At 44.8% G+C, this 15,171-nt stretch overlaps 2 pseudogenes; one reads left to right on the forward strand and one right to left on the reverse strand.

The window, feature by feature from the left end:
* Positions 1 to 4,826: 4,826 nt before the first annotated feature.
* LOC114205577 (chromobox protein homolog 3-like) lies at positions 4,827 to 13,712 on the reverse strand (annotated as a pseudogene).
* LOC114205677 (zinc finger MYND domain-containing protein 19 pseudogene) lies at positions 6,933 to 7,555 on the forward strand (annotated as a pseudogene).
* Positions 13,713 to 15,171: the final 1,459 nt, after the last annotated feature.

A 15,171-nucleotide genomic window follows, 5' to 3' on the forward strand; every position in this document is an offset into this window, starting at 1 on the left:
GTACCAACTGCACACCAGACACTGCACTAAAAAACTTTACATACATTTTCTCATTTACTCATCTACCCATCCTGATGGAAAGTAATGTCAGTCCCATTTTTCAGATGAGTAACTGAAGCTCAGAGAAGCTAAGTAATTCGCTGAAGATCACACAGCTATTAAGTGATAGAGCCATAATTCAAACCTAGGGGGTCTGAAGACTGAAGCTGCATTATTGGTCCCTCTGCTCCCACTGCCTCTGGTAGTGGGGTTCTCCAGGATGTTAAGCTAGTCCACCCCACGTCAGCTCCCACAGAGTGGTGTCCACCTTCCTGGGAGGGACAAAAAGAACATGGACCTCAGTCTAGGCAGCGGGGAGTGAAGGAAGGCTGTATCATGGAAGGAGAGAGCATCCCCCAACCCCACAGAGGCAGAACAAGAGGACCCTCAAGGACCCCATTTGAGGGGCGCCTGGGTGGCTCAAGCGTTAGGCGTCTGCCTTCGGCTCAGGTCATGGTCCCGGGGTCCTGGGATCGAGCCCCGCATCGGGCTCCCTGCTCAGCGGGAAGCCTGCTTCTCCCTCTCCACTCCCCCTGCTTGTGTTCCCTCTCTCGCTGTGTCTCTCTCTGTCAAATAAATAAATAAAATCTTTGGGGAAAAAAAAAAAGGACCCCATTTGGACTTGCTGTCTAATAGGGTCCCAGGGTTCACCTGCAATCAAAGCTCCCAGGTGTCTCTTACTGGAGGGTAGCCCCACAGTCCAGTACAGCCCCACCCTGGAAAGGCAGTCCAGATGCCTCCAGCTCTGCCTTGAGGGAGATTATGGGCATTTGTGTCGTTTAGGCCTTGGCATTAGGCAGACACCAAGTAACCCCAGTAGCCTGCTTCTATGACCCAGGCTCTCCTTACAGTTGCCTGGTGCAGGTCCCTCGCTCCTCTGACCTGCACTGTGGCACCTGCACAGCCTGCCCTGGGCCAGGCAACATTTGGCTGCTGGGACCTCCGGGCCTTTTGGGTTCAGACCAGTCCCAAAAAGGAAGATGATGTATGGCTGCTGAGGCCTGAGGGGCGGGGCTGATGGGCTACTTCTATGTAGTTCCTGAGTCATCCATGTTGCCTGCATATCCCTGGGTATAGAGAGTGCCCACTCCCTGAAAATCTTTTCTAGTAGTAGCTTTATACCAGCACCAATCAGTCCCCACTCAGAATGGCTACCTGGATATGGTTAGGGCTCCTGCAGAAAGCAAGGCTCCCAGGTGTCTCTTATTGGAGGATGCTCTGACCTTCCCACGCAGCCCCACCCTGGCAAGGGAGCCCATATTCCTCCAGCTCTGCCCCCAGGGGAATATGCACATTTGTGTAGGTGAGAGCTTGGAGCCTTGAGCCCCCACAGCTTGCAGCCACTTTGTAGGGCATCTCCAGACACTTGCCCTGTACCAGGTCCCTGGCTCCCCTGACATACCTGGTTCATGCATGCCCAGCACACACGCTGTCGGCCTGCCCAGGTCAGCCCAGGCCCTCCAGGCCTGTGGGCTCAGGTCGGTCCCAAACCACCTGCACAGCCTCCTGAGTGAAGGGAGCCCAACTCCCCAAAATTTATCTGAGGCGGCTGCTCTAAAGGGGCAACAGTCAGTCCCCATTTGGACGGGCTGCCTGCTAGGGTCCCCGGCTTACCAGTCATCAAGGCTCCCAGATGTCTCTAGAGAATGGTACCTGGGCAGCCCACCGGGCCTCGTCCTGACTAGGCAGTCCAGACTCATCCAGCTTCTCTTTCAGGGGGATTATGTGTGTTTCTGTAGCTAGGGTTTGGAATTAGGCATTGCCAGATAACCCCAGTAGCTCCCTCAGGGAACTCAGCCTCTTCCTACAGCTGCCGTGTTTCCAGTGCTGGCTCCCCGGACCTGCACGGCTCCCGCCTGCGCAGTACACACCCCATCGGCCCACCCAGTGCAGCTGGGGCCCTCCAGGCCTGTGGAGCGCAGCCAGGTCCCAAACCACCCGCACACCCTCCTGTGTGGAGGGATCCCACCCCCCGAACATCTTTCAGAGGTAGTAGCCTTTAACTTGCAACAGTCAGACCCCATTTGGGCTGCCTGATGGGGCCCAGGGGTTTGCCCACATTCAAGGCTTCCAGGTATCTCTTGTTGGAGGGCACCTCAACCGTCCAGCACAGCTCCCCCCAGCAAGGCAGCCCAGGTGCCTCCAGCTCTGTGTTCAGGGGTGCATGCACATTTATGTAGGTTAAGGCTTGGAATGAGGCAGATGTCGTGTGACCCCAAGTACCTGCTCCTGTGATCCAGCTTCTCCCTACAGCTGCCCTGTTCCAGAAGCTTGGCTCCCTGACCTGCAAGGCCTCGCACACTCATTCCGACCCCATCAGCCTCGGGGAGCCTGGACACTTGAGGCCTGTGGCACTTGGGCCGATCCTCAACCCCCTGTGCCTATGGTCATAGCAAGGAACCAGCTACATTAGGACAAAAATGTATCTCTAAACAGGATCAGGCTCCAGCTCAGTGCTCTGAATCCTAGCCACCTTCTGAATAATTGCAGGGTTTTGTTCTCCTTTTTTTTTTTAATTTTTTATTGTTATGTTAATCACCATACATTACATCATTAGTTTTTGATGTAGTGTTCCATGATTCATTGTTTGTATATAACACCCAGTGCTCCATGCAGAGTGTGCCCTCTTTAATACCCATCAGCAGGCTAACCCATCCCCCACCTCCCCTCTAGAACCCTGTTTGTTTTTCAGAGGCCATCGTCTCTCATGGTTCATCTCCCCCTCCGATTTCCGCCCCCTTCATTCTTTTGTTGTTTGTTCGTTTGTTTTCTGAACAGCAGATTACTACCGCCCCCCAACCTGCCCCAGGAGATCCTTCTTCAAGTCATCTGAGGACCCCGCATGCGTCCTTGTTAACATTCCCTGAGTCAGTCTGGCATGCTGGCATCTGCTACCCCAGCCACTCCTGACTTCCTCTCCTTAATTCTTTCCTCCTGGACCCATGCTTTTGGAAGGAGTAGGCTGCCCCTTCCACTTCTTCTCATTCCTTTCGAAGCTCTGGGCAGTGGAACCCTCAGCCCCCACATTTAACACAGCCATCCTGCCAAACCCAATGGCCTCTTCCCCGTACGGCACAGGAGGCTGACAATCAACCCCACCGCTTGCAGTTCAGCTCCCTCGAGTTCCAGGAAACCGCAAAGATGAAGAGACAGAACAAACTGATGGACCCTCAATCCTCTGCTCACACCTCCCGACCTCCCTCCACACAGCCAGCCGCTCATGCTCTGGGACTGCTGCTCCCACTGCTTTCTGGACACGTGGCACCCCAAACCCCCTATATTCCAAAACACACTCATTATCCTTGCCCCAATCACAGGCCACTCCGCCTTCCCAGTCTGTCATTCTCCCAGTTTCTCAGGCCCTGGACTCAGGAGTAATTCCTACCTCCTCTGTCTCCTTCATTGGCGATGCACATTGACTACAAACGGGGTCAACCGCGTAATTTGTGGGGCCCCCTGTGCATGAAGCAGAAAAAACGTCATTAAAGGCGTATAAAAAGCTTTTCCCTTATGTGATCTTTTTCTATGCCTGTCATGGTGGTTTTTATTTGCTGTTTAATGTGTTCTAAGTAAAAAAAAAATTTTTTTTAAATTTTAATTAGTGCAAATTTTACTTCTCATTTTTACATTGCAAATATCAGAGCATTTAGCTGTTGCATGGAGTCACCAAAATTACATAATTCCTATTTCCTGCCTTGTCCCCAGAGGGTGCCACAAGCTGGCCAGAAGAGACAAACACAAGCCAGACTCAGGAAGTTTGGAAGGCCGGAATCCATTAAAACTTAAGTACTAAACATCAACTTCATAGGTCTTCTTAATACATGAGTATCATCAAAGATAATTCCACTGGATTTTGATATTTTTATGTGGCCCTGTCTGCCTCAGGGTTATAACTTACAGGGTCAATCCACTTCTGTTCCCTTGAAACAGAAAAATTCCTCCTGAGACATTCGTGTTTACTAGTTTCTGTTTTCTATGTCTATGCAATCGAGAAGACAGTAATCCAACAAAACACTTTTTTTTTTTAACCTTCTCTTAGTCTACATGATTTAGATGCGCTCTGCATTCCATTTAATGCCCCTGCCTTCAGGTTTACTATATGTCAACAGACCTCAGCCAATACTCTTATTTCTGATGTTCAAGTTGTCCCAGCTTTGCCGGTGGGAGCCCCTTCTAGGTTGGTTCTTGTGTCCCTTTGATTCCATTAATCCATTTAAACTCTCCTGCTTCCTGTGCTTTTCTTTCTTTTTTTTTTTAACTTTAAGTGATTTATTTCTTAAGTTGCTGAAAATGATAGCATCCTGGAAACACGGGCTTATCCATGGTTATAAGTGCTGTTTTTGTTTTGGTGAATGTTAAAAAACAAAAACCATTTATGTATGTATTTTAAGTATACACACAAAAACCCCCTAAATAAACAAAAAATCCAGAATGGTCCTTAGGCATATAGGAGTTAAACACAAATTCTGACTGAGTAACGACCATGAAGATTTCCCCCAACATTTAGAAAAGGTGTTCTCTAATGCGGGGGGATAATATACCATGGTCTCAAATGTTTTTTTTTCTGTTAAAGGAAGCAACTACAGAAAGCTTTTATTTGTTCAAAGTAACCAGTGCTATAGATGCAAAAAAACCCCAACAACTCCCCCAATACTACTTCAAAACAAACATATCGAACTTGATTTCCATTAGAATGTTATTTCTTCACACTAATAAATCAAAAAACAAAGACCTGGATTTTATATATATATATATATATATATATATATATAAAGCAATACAAACAGTTATTGAGCTTCATCTTCTGGACAAGAATGCCAAGTTAGTCTCTCTTCATAAAAAGCAATTACAGTCTAAGGACACTTCATATTTGCCTCTTTTGCCAGCACCAAGTCTGCCTCATCTGAATCTTTCCACTTCAGGAGAAACATTAATTCTCTACTGCTGTCCGTGGCACCAATTATTCGTTCAGGATCAAGACCTCTGGCAAAGCCTCTTGGTTTATCAGCAGCATCTCTTTTCTTCTTTGATTTGCTATCATCAGATTCACTGTCAGATAAAGATTTTCTTTTTGTACCATCTTTTTCTTTACCAGCTTTTTGAGAATTAAGAAATGCTTCAATTAGGGGGGCGGAGCAAGATGGCGGAGGAGTAGGAGACCTGGATTTCCTCTGGTCTCAGGAATTCAGCTGGATAGGGATCAAACCATTCTGAACACCTACGAACTCAACAGGAGATCGAAGAGGAGAGTAGCAACAACTCTCTGAACAGAGAAGCGACCACTTACTGGAAGGTAGGACGTGCGGAGAAGTGAATCTGAGGCGATATTCGGGAGGATAGACGGCGGGGGAGGGGCCTCCGTCAGCCGCTTCTGGCAAGTGATAGAGCCGCGGGGCACAAAATCGGAACTTTTAGAAGTCGGCTCCGCTGAGGGACGTCGCTCTAGTGGCTAAGAGGGGGGTGGAACCCTCACGGGACAGTGTGGTCTCAGGACCCTTGGGGTCACAGAAAGACCGGGGCAGCCTGAGTGCGCCAGAGCTCCCAGGTATCGGAGCGGGGAAGCCGGCTGCAGAGACGGAGCCGAGGAGCGGGCTCTCAGCTCGGGGTGGCCATAAACTGTGATCCGCAGCCCAGTCGGGCCACTGCTCCTCCAGCAGGGACCCAACAAGCGGCAGAGCCGGGGAGACTCCCCTTCCTCCCCCGGGGAGGAGTGGCGTGGAAGCTCACCGCAGGGATCTGCTGGGTTTGGAGACTCCACACGGGGTCGGGTGCCAGAGATAGAAACGCTCGGTCACAGGCCGGGTGAGCACGGAGTGCGGCCGGAGACCGGGGACACGGGAGTGACTGCTTTTCTCTGGGGGCGCACTGAGGAGCGGGGCCCCGAGTTCTCAGCTCCGCCTGGTGGAGATTGTGAGGCCACCATTTTCACCCCGGTCCTCCAAAGCTGTACCGAGAGCTTGCAGGGAACAAAAGCTCCTGAGGGCAAACCCCAGCAGCTTGCTTAGCCTGGACCGACAAGGGCGGGGCAATTCAGCCTCCGGCAAAGACATCTGGAAACCACGGCAATAGGCCCCTCCCCCAGAAGATCAGCATGAACAGCCAGCAAGCCAAGACCAAGTTTACCAATCAAGGAGAACGGGAGAACTCCAGCACTAGGGGAATACTGCACATAGAATTCATGGCATTTTTTTTTACCATGATTCATTAGTTTATCAAAGTTAATTTTTTTAACTGTTTTTTTATTAATTTTTCTTTTTCCCGTTTTCAACCAATATCTTATCAATCCCTTTTTTAAAAAATATTTTTTATTTTTCATTTTTCATTTTTAGAGTCATATTTTATCCCTTCATAGTAGCTACCCTTATTTTTGGCATATATATATAAGTTGTTCTCTCTTTAAAATTTTGAGATACAGTTTCTTCTAACAGATCAAAATATACCCTAAATCACTAGTGTATGGCTTTGTTCTAGTCTCCTGCCTGATCACATTCTCTCCCTCTTTTTTTCTTTTTTTTTTAAATCTTCTTATTTCTTTTTGCAAACAACTTCTTATCTTATCAATTCCTTTTATAAAATCTTTTATAATTTTCATCTTTACAGTCATCTTCCATCCCTTCATTGTATCAACCCTTATTTTGTACATATATGTCTTTCTTCCTTTAAAATTTTAGGCTTGCGGTGGTGCGCGCGCACCGCGGCAGCAGCACGTGGCAGGTCCAGCAGGTGTGAGGCGGTGGCGGCCCAAGCCTGGCCCAGCCTCGTCCCGCCGGACCTTGACCCCCAGCCTGCCAGCCAGCCCACCCGGCACACCGCGGCGCCACCCTGGCCCAGCCACAGCCCCAGCCTGGCGCCTCCCGAGGGAGCGGTGCCACCAGCCGAGCGCAGGCCGGGCCATGACCGACTTCAAATTGGGCATCGTGCGGCTCGGCCACATGGCCGGGAAGGCCCAGATGGAAGTAGATGCAGATGGAAATGGTGCTAAGATATTTGCATATGCCTTTGACAAAAACCGAGGAAGAGGGTCAGGAAGGCTCCTTCATGAGCTGCTGTGGGAGCGGCACAGGGGAGGCATTGCTCCCGGGTTTCAGGTGGTGCACCTCAATGCTGTGACTGTGGACAACCGCCTGGACAACCTACAGCTGGTGCCGTGGGGCTGGCGGCCCAAAGCTGAAGAGACATCCAGCAAACAAAGGGAGCAAAGCTTATACTGGCTGGCGATCCAGCAGCTTCCCACGGACCCCATAGAGGAGCAGTTCCCTGTCCTGAACGTGACCCAGTACTATAACACCAACGGGGACGTGGTAGAAGAGGAGGAGAACTCCTGCACCTACTATGAGTGCCATTACCCTCCCTGCATGATGATCGAGAAGCAGCTCGCGAGTTCAACATCTGTGGGTGCTGCCAGGTGGCCCGGTACTGAGGCTCGCAGTGCCAGCAGAAGGACTGGCCGGCTCACAAGAAACACTGTCGGGAGAATAAGCACCCCTTCCAGCACGAGCTCGAGCCAGAGCAATGACCAGGCTTCCCGAGCTTCCTTGGGCGCAGCAGACACGACTGGTGGTTGACCTGAAGGTGTGAAGAAGCCAGTGACACGCACCCATGGCCACCGCCACGGAGGCCCCTCATCGTGGGTACTTTGTGTGGGCACAGTGCTCCCCGTGGTGTTCCGCTCCAAGCAGAGACAGCTGGGGAGGCTCCCACCAGGACACTTCTCATTATTTATATGTTAATATGTTTGTAAACTCATGTACAGTTTTTTGGTGGGGAGGCAGTGGGAGGGTTAGAAATTACAAATAGAATCATTTGCTGTAATTCTCAAAAAAAAAAATTTAGGAAGCACTTTTTTCTAACAGACCAAAATACGCCCAAAATCTAGCGTGTGGCACTGATCTATGCACTAGCCTGATCATAGTTGATCATATTCTGCTTTTTTTGTATTGTTCTGTTTTTGTTTTTTATCTTTTTCTTTTTTTTCCCCTCTTTCTTTTTTCTTTCTTTCCCTTTCTTTTCCCCTGGTTTCAGGTCTTTTCTGATTTCTATAGAGTATATTTCCTGGGGACGTTGTTAACCTGGTAGCATTTTGTTCTCTAATTCATCTATTCTCCTCTGGACAAAATGACAAGACGAAAAAAATCACCTCAGCAAAAAGAACAACAGGTAGTACCGTCAGCCAGGGACCTACTTAATACGGACATTAGTACAATGTCGGACCTAGAGTTCAGAATCATGACTTTAAAGATACTAGCTGGGCTTGAAAAAAGCGTGGAAGTTATTAGAGAAACCCTTTCTGGAGAAATAAAAGAACTAAAATCTAACCAAGTTGAAATCAAAAAGGCTATTAATGAGGTGCAATCAAAAATGGGGGCACTAACTGCTAGGATAAATGAGGCAGAAGAGAGAATCAGCGATATAGAAGACCAAATGAAGGAAAATAAAGAGGCTGAGAAAAAGAGACAGAAACAACTACAGGATCACGAGGGCAGAATTTGAGAGATAAGTGATACGATAAGATGAAACAACATTAGAATAATTGGGATCCCAGAAGAAGAAGAAAGAGGGGCAGAAGGTATATTGGAGCAAATAATAGCAGAGAACTTCCCTAATGTGAGGAAGGAAACAGGCATCAAAATCCAGGAGGCACAGAGAACCCCTCTCAAAATCAATAATAATAGGTCAACACCCCAACATCTAACAGTAAAACTTACGAGTCTCAGAGACAAAGAGAAAATCCTGAAAGCAGCTCAGGAGACGAGATATGTAACCTACAATGGTAGGAATATTAGATTGACAACAAACCTATCCTCAGAGACCTGGCAGGCCAGAAAGGACTGGCATGATATCTTCAGAGCACTAAACGAGAAAAATATGCAGCCAACAATACTATATCCAGCTAGGCTGTCATTGAAAATAGAAGGAGAGGCAAAAAGCTTCCAGGACAAACAAAAACTAAAGGAATTTGCAAACACGAAACCAGCCCTCCAAGAAATATTGAAAGGGGTCCTCTAAGCAAAGAGAGAGCCTAAAAGCAGCATAGATCAGAAAGGAACACAGACAATATACAGTCACAGTCAGCTTACAGGCAATAAAAATACAATGGCACTAAATTCATACCTTTCAACAGTTACCCTGAATGTAAATAGGCTCAATGCCCCAATCAAAAGACACAGGCTATCAGATTGGATTAAAAAACAAGACCCATCAATATGCTGTCTGCAAGAGACTCATTTTAGACCCAAAGACACCCCCAGATTGAAAGTGAGGGGGTGGAAAACCATTTACCATGCTAATGGACACCAAAAGAAAGCTGGGGTGGCAATCCTTATATCAGACAAATTAGATTTTAAAACAAAGACTGTAATAAGAGATGAAGAAGGACACTATATCCTACTTAAAGGGTCTATCCAACAAAAAGATCTAACAATTGTAATATCTATGCCCCTAATATGAGAGCAGCCAATTATATAAGGCAATTAATAACAAAAGCGAAGAAACACATTGACAATGATACAATAATAGTGGGGGACTTTAACACCCCCCTGACTGAAATGGACAGATCATCTAAGCAAAAGATCAACAAGGAAATAAAGACTGGAGCAAATGGACTTCACAGACGTATTCAGAACATTCCATCCCAAAGCAATGGCATACACATTCTTCTCTAGTGCCCATGGAACATTCTCCAGAATTGATCACATCCTAGGTGACAAATCAGGTCTCAACCGGTGCCAAAAGACTGGGATCATTCCCTGCATATTTTCAGACCACAATGCTTTGAAACTAGAACTCAATCACAAGAGGAAAGTCAGAAAGAACTCAAATATATGGAGGCTAAAGAGCATCCTACTAAAGAATGAATGGGTCAACCAGGAAATTAAAGAAGAATTAAAAAAATTCATGGAAACCAATGAAAATGAAAACACAACTGTTCAAAATCTTTGGGATGCAGCAAAGGCAGTCCTGAGAGGAAAGTATATAGCAATACAAGCCTTTCTCAAGAAACAAGAAAGGTCTCAAATACACAACCTAACCCTACACCTATCGGAGCTGGAGAAAGAACAGCAAATAAAGCCTAAACCTAGGAGGAGAAGAGAAATAATAAAGATCAGAGCAGAAATCAATGAACTAGAAACCAAAAGAACAGTAGAACAGATCAACGAAACTAGGAGCTGGTTCTTTGAAAGAATTAACAAGATTGATAAACCCTGGCCAGACTTATCAAAAAGAAAAGAGAAATGACCCAAATCAACAAAATCATGAATGAAAGAGGAGAGATCACAACCAACACCAAAGAAATACAAACAATTATAAGAACATATTATGAGCAACTCTATGCCAGCAAATTAGATAACCTGGAAGAAATGGGTGCATTCCTAGAGATGCATCAACTACCAAAACTGAACCAGGAAGAAATAGAAAACCTGAACAGACCTATAACCACTAAGGAAATTGAAGCAGTCATCAAAAATCTCCCAACAAACAAAAGCCCAGGGCCAGACGGCTTCCCAGGGGAATTCTATCAGACATTTAAAGAAGAATTAATACCTATTCTCCTGAAACTGTTCCAAAAAATAGAAATGGAAGGAAAACTTCCAAACTCATTTTATGAGGCCAGCATTACCTTGATCCCCAAACCAGACAAAGACCCCATCAAAAAGGAGAATTACAGACCAATATCCTTGATGAACATGGATGCAAAAATTCTCACCAAAATACGAGCCAATAGGATCCAACAGTCCATTAAAAGGATTATTCACCACGACCAAGTGGGATTTATCCCTGGGCTGCAAGGTTGGTTCAACATCCGCAAATCAATCAACGTGATACAATACATTAACAAAAGAAAGAACAAGAATCATATGATCCTCTCAATAGATGCAGAAAAAGCATTTGACAAAGTACAGCATCCTTTCTTGATCAAAACTCTTCAGAGTATAGGGATAGAGGGTACATACCTCAAGATCTTAAAAGCCATCTATGAAAAACCTACAGCGAATATCATTCTCAGGATAGGTCAGGAACGTGGCAGGGATGTCCACTCTCACCACTGCTATTCAACATAGTATTAGAAGTCCTAGCCACAGCAATCAGACAACAAAAAGAAATCAAAGGCATCCAAATCGGCAAAGAGGAAGTCAAACTCTCACTCTTTGCAGATGATAGGATACTGTATGTGGAAAACCCAAAAGACTCCACCCCAAAACTGCTAGAACTCATACAGGAATTCAGTAAAGTAGCAGGATATAAAATCAATGCACAGAAATCAGTGGCATTCCTATACACCAACAACAAGACAGAAAAGAGACAAATCAAGGAGTCGATCCTATTTACAACTGCACCCAAAACCATAACATAGCTAGGAGTAAATTTAACCAAAGAGGCAAAGGATCTGTACTCAGAAAACTATAAAATACTCATGAAAGAAATTGAGGAAGACACAAAGAAATGGAAAAACGTTCCATGCTCATGGATTGGAAGAACAAACATTGTGAAGATGTCAATGCTACCTAGAGCAAACTACACATTCAATGCAATCCCCATCAAAACACCATCCACTTTTTTCATAGAAATAGAACAAATAATCCTAAAATTTGTATGGAACCAGAAGAGACCCCGAATAGCCAGAGGAATATTGAAAAAGAAAAGCAAAGCTGGCAGCATCACAATTCCAGACTTCCAGCTCTATTACAAAGCTGTCATCATCAAGACAGTATGGTACTGGCACAAAAACAGACACATAGATCGATGGAACAGAATCGAGAGCCCAGAAATGGACCCTCAACTCTATGGTCAACTCATCTTTGACAAAGCAGGAAAGAATGTCCAATGGAAAAAAGACAGTCTCTTCAACAAATGGTGTTGGGAAAATTGGACAGCCACATGCAGAAGAATGAAACTGGACCATTTCCTTACACCACACACAAAAATACACTCCAAATGGTTGAAAGACCTAAACGTGAGACAGGAGTCCATCAAAATCCTAAAGGAGAACACAGGTAGCAACCTCTTTGACCTCAGCCGCAGCAACTTCTTCCTAGAAACATCGCCAAAGGCAAGGGAAGCCAGGGCAAAAATGAACTATTGGGATTTCATCAAGATAAAAAGCCTTTGCACAGCAAAAGAAACAGTCCACAAAACCAAAAGACAACCGACAGAATGGGAGAAAATATTTGCAAATGACATATCAGATAAAGGGCTAGTATCCAAAATCTATAAAGAACTCATCAAACTCAACACCCAAAGAACAAATAATCCAATCAATAAATGGGCAGAAGACATGAACAGACATTTTCCCAAAGAAGACTTCCAAATGGCCAACAGACATATGAAAAAGTGCTCAACATCGCTCAGCATCAGGGAAATGCAAATCAAAACCTCAATGAGATACCACCTCACACCAGTCAGAATGGCTAAAATTAACAAGTCAGGAAACCACAGATGTTGGTGGGGATGTGGAGAAAGGGGAACCCTCCTACACTGTTGGTGGGAATGCAAGCTGGTGCAACCACTCTGGAAAATAGTATGGAGGTTCCTCAAACAGTTTAAAATAGAGCTACCATATGATCCAGCAATTGCACTACTGGGTATTTACCCCAAAGATACAAATGTAGGGATCCGAAGGGGTACGTGCACCCCAGTGTTTATAGCAGCAATGTCCACAATAGCCAAACTGTGGAAAGAGCCAAGATGTCCATCGACAGATGAATGGATAAAGAAGATGTATATATACACAATGGAATATTATGCAGCCATCAAAAGGAATGAGATCTTGCCATTTGCAACGACATGGATAGAACTGGAGGGTGTTACGCTGAGTGAAATAAGTCAATCAGAGAAAGACATGTATCATATGACCTCACTGATACGAGAATTCTTAATCTCAGGAAACAAACTGAGTGTTGCTGGAGTGGTGGGGGGTGGGAGGGATGGGGTGGCTGGGTGATAGACAGTGGGGAGGGTATGTGCTATGGTGAGCGCTGTGAATTGTACAAGACTGTTGAATCACAGATCTGTACCTCTGAAACAAATAATGCAACATATGTTAAGAAAAAAAAAAGAAGATAGCAGGAGGGGAAGAATGAAGGGGAGTAAGTCGGACAGGGAGACGAACCATGAGAGACGATGGACTCTGAAAAACAAACTGAGGGTTCTAGAGGGGAAGAGGGTGGGGGGATGGGTTAGCCTGGTGATGGGGATTAAAGAGGGCACATTCTGCGTGGAGCACTGGGTGTTATGCACAAACAATGAATCATGGAACACTACATCAAAAACTAATGATGTAATATATGGTGATTAACATAACAATAAACAATTAAAAAAAAAGAAATGCTTCAATTAACTCTGGACAATCTAAATTTTCTTCAGGTTCCCAAGTATTGTCAGCATCTGTAAATCCCTTCCACTTCAGGAAATACTCCAACTTCCCATTCACTACACGTTGGTCCAGTACTTTTTCCACCACAAATTCTTCAGGCTCTGCCTCTTCTACCACTTTACTCTTTGCATTTTGTTTCTTTCCCATTTTTTGCAATGTAGTTTTATTGGAGACCATTTTTTATTGCAGACTTGAAGAGCTATTATTCACCGCCTCCGAGCTGCTCTGGGTCCGGGGTCTGCGGCGTCTCCGGCCCTGCGCGCCTCAAGCTCCAGCCACATCCGAGGAGGAGGAGGCTGGGGAGCTGCGCGCCGGGCAGCGGCTCCTCCTGCTTCCTGTTCTTGTTGTTTAGCTGTTCAGTTTCATCTTGAACTTTCGGAATCTGCCATTTCTCCCAAGTGCTTTCAGTGGGAAAAGAGAACTACAGGCCAGAATGAGCGTGCTGAGATGCGCTGTCGGGTGACACGTCTCCCTGGCCACTTCAACAGACGAAGAGACAAAACAGAGGTTTTCAGTTTGCTATTCTTGTTCTTTTAAAAGTATGAGTTCATATCGATGTTTCCAGTTCAGTTCTAACAATACAGTATTCCTACTCAAATCCTTGATTCTACAATGGTACTTCCTTTTCTTCTATGCCAAAAAAATCTAGAATCCTAACAAAATAAATACAATTGCCTATTTTATTTGTCTGAAAAGAAAGTAATTCTAAAATAGCTTTACAACATTAATGCAAACTATCTAATTACCTAACAAAGTTCAATTTTTCTAATACTTATTTTTTGTTTGTTTCTAGGTGCCAAATTTGCCAAAAAAAAAAAAAAAGTCGTTGCTCTAGAGTCACTTATAATCTCTCACTCACATTTGTCTCTGTGAGTCCTTATCTGGCATAGAGTTTTGGTTCAACCATTTTCTTTCATTTTCAATCCGAGAGCCCTAGCATTACAAGAGCCGACCGACCAAAGCTCTTAGGAGTTGGAGACTGGCAGCCACTAGGAGAAAGAAGGCCCTCTCTGACACAAGATGATGGTGAGACCTCCAACAGTATGGTGGCCAAAATTCTGCATGATGGTTGCATTTCACCATTATCTGCCCATCTACCATGGCTTAACCCAGAGGTATAATATCAAGATTGGTACACATGAGTTCTGCCTCCTATTAACTAGCCTATCCAATCTATATTACTTTCATGTATTCAGTTGTTTTTTTTCTTTTTTTGTAAAATCCTGTTCTAATCTTCTAAGCTTTTTAATTTATCTTGCTCCTTTTATGAACTATAAATCCGCCCTTCTTTTATAATGTTCAACATTCCCTTCCCAGTCGAATATACCGTGTTATGTATTGTTACCTCAAGGTTGGCAGTGAAGAATAAAAATCAATTAGTAGTGTCTTAAGTCCAGTCAAAGCTTTTAATTTTCTCACAAACGGATCAAATTATTTATGATTATCCAAGAACAGTACCTATAAATGCTGTATATTAAGATTTTACCTGAAATTCCTTTTGACTCATGGGTCAAAATTCAGACTTTGCTTCATATACATTATTATTGCCCTTATTTTAATTATTGATCAACAGAGAGTAAAACTCCAAATTCTCTGAAGTCTCTGGAAAGTACAATTACCAATTACCTTCATTTTATACAAAATTCAAACTTGCCAAAGCCAAATAAGAATGTCATAAAATACAACCAGATATACTTCAATAAAGTTTCAATTAAAAATGCATAGCCAGGGAGGCCTGGGTGTCACAGTCAGTTAAGTGT

Source organism: Eumetopias jubatus, unplaced genomic scaffold (assembly GCF_037043125.1).
Source record: "Eumetopias jubatus isolate StellerSeaLion01/CBP00866 unplaced genomic scaffold, mEumJub1_p1.0 scaffold_1, whole genome shotgun sequence".
Lineage (NCBI taxonomy): Eukaryota > Metazoa > Chordata > Mammalia > Carnivora > Otariidae > Eumetopias > Eumetopias jubatus.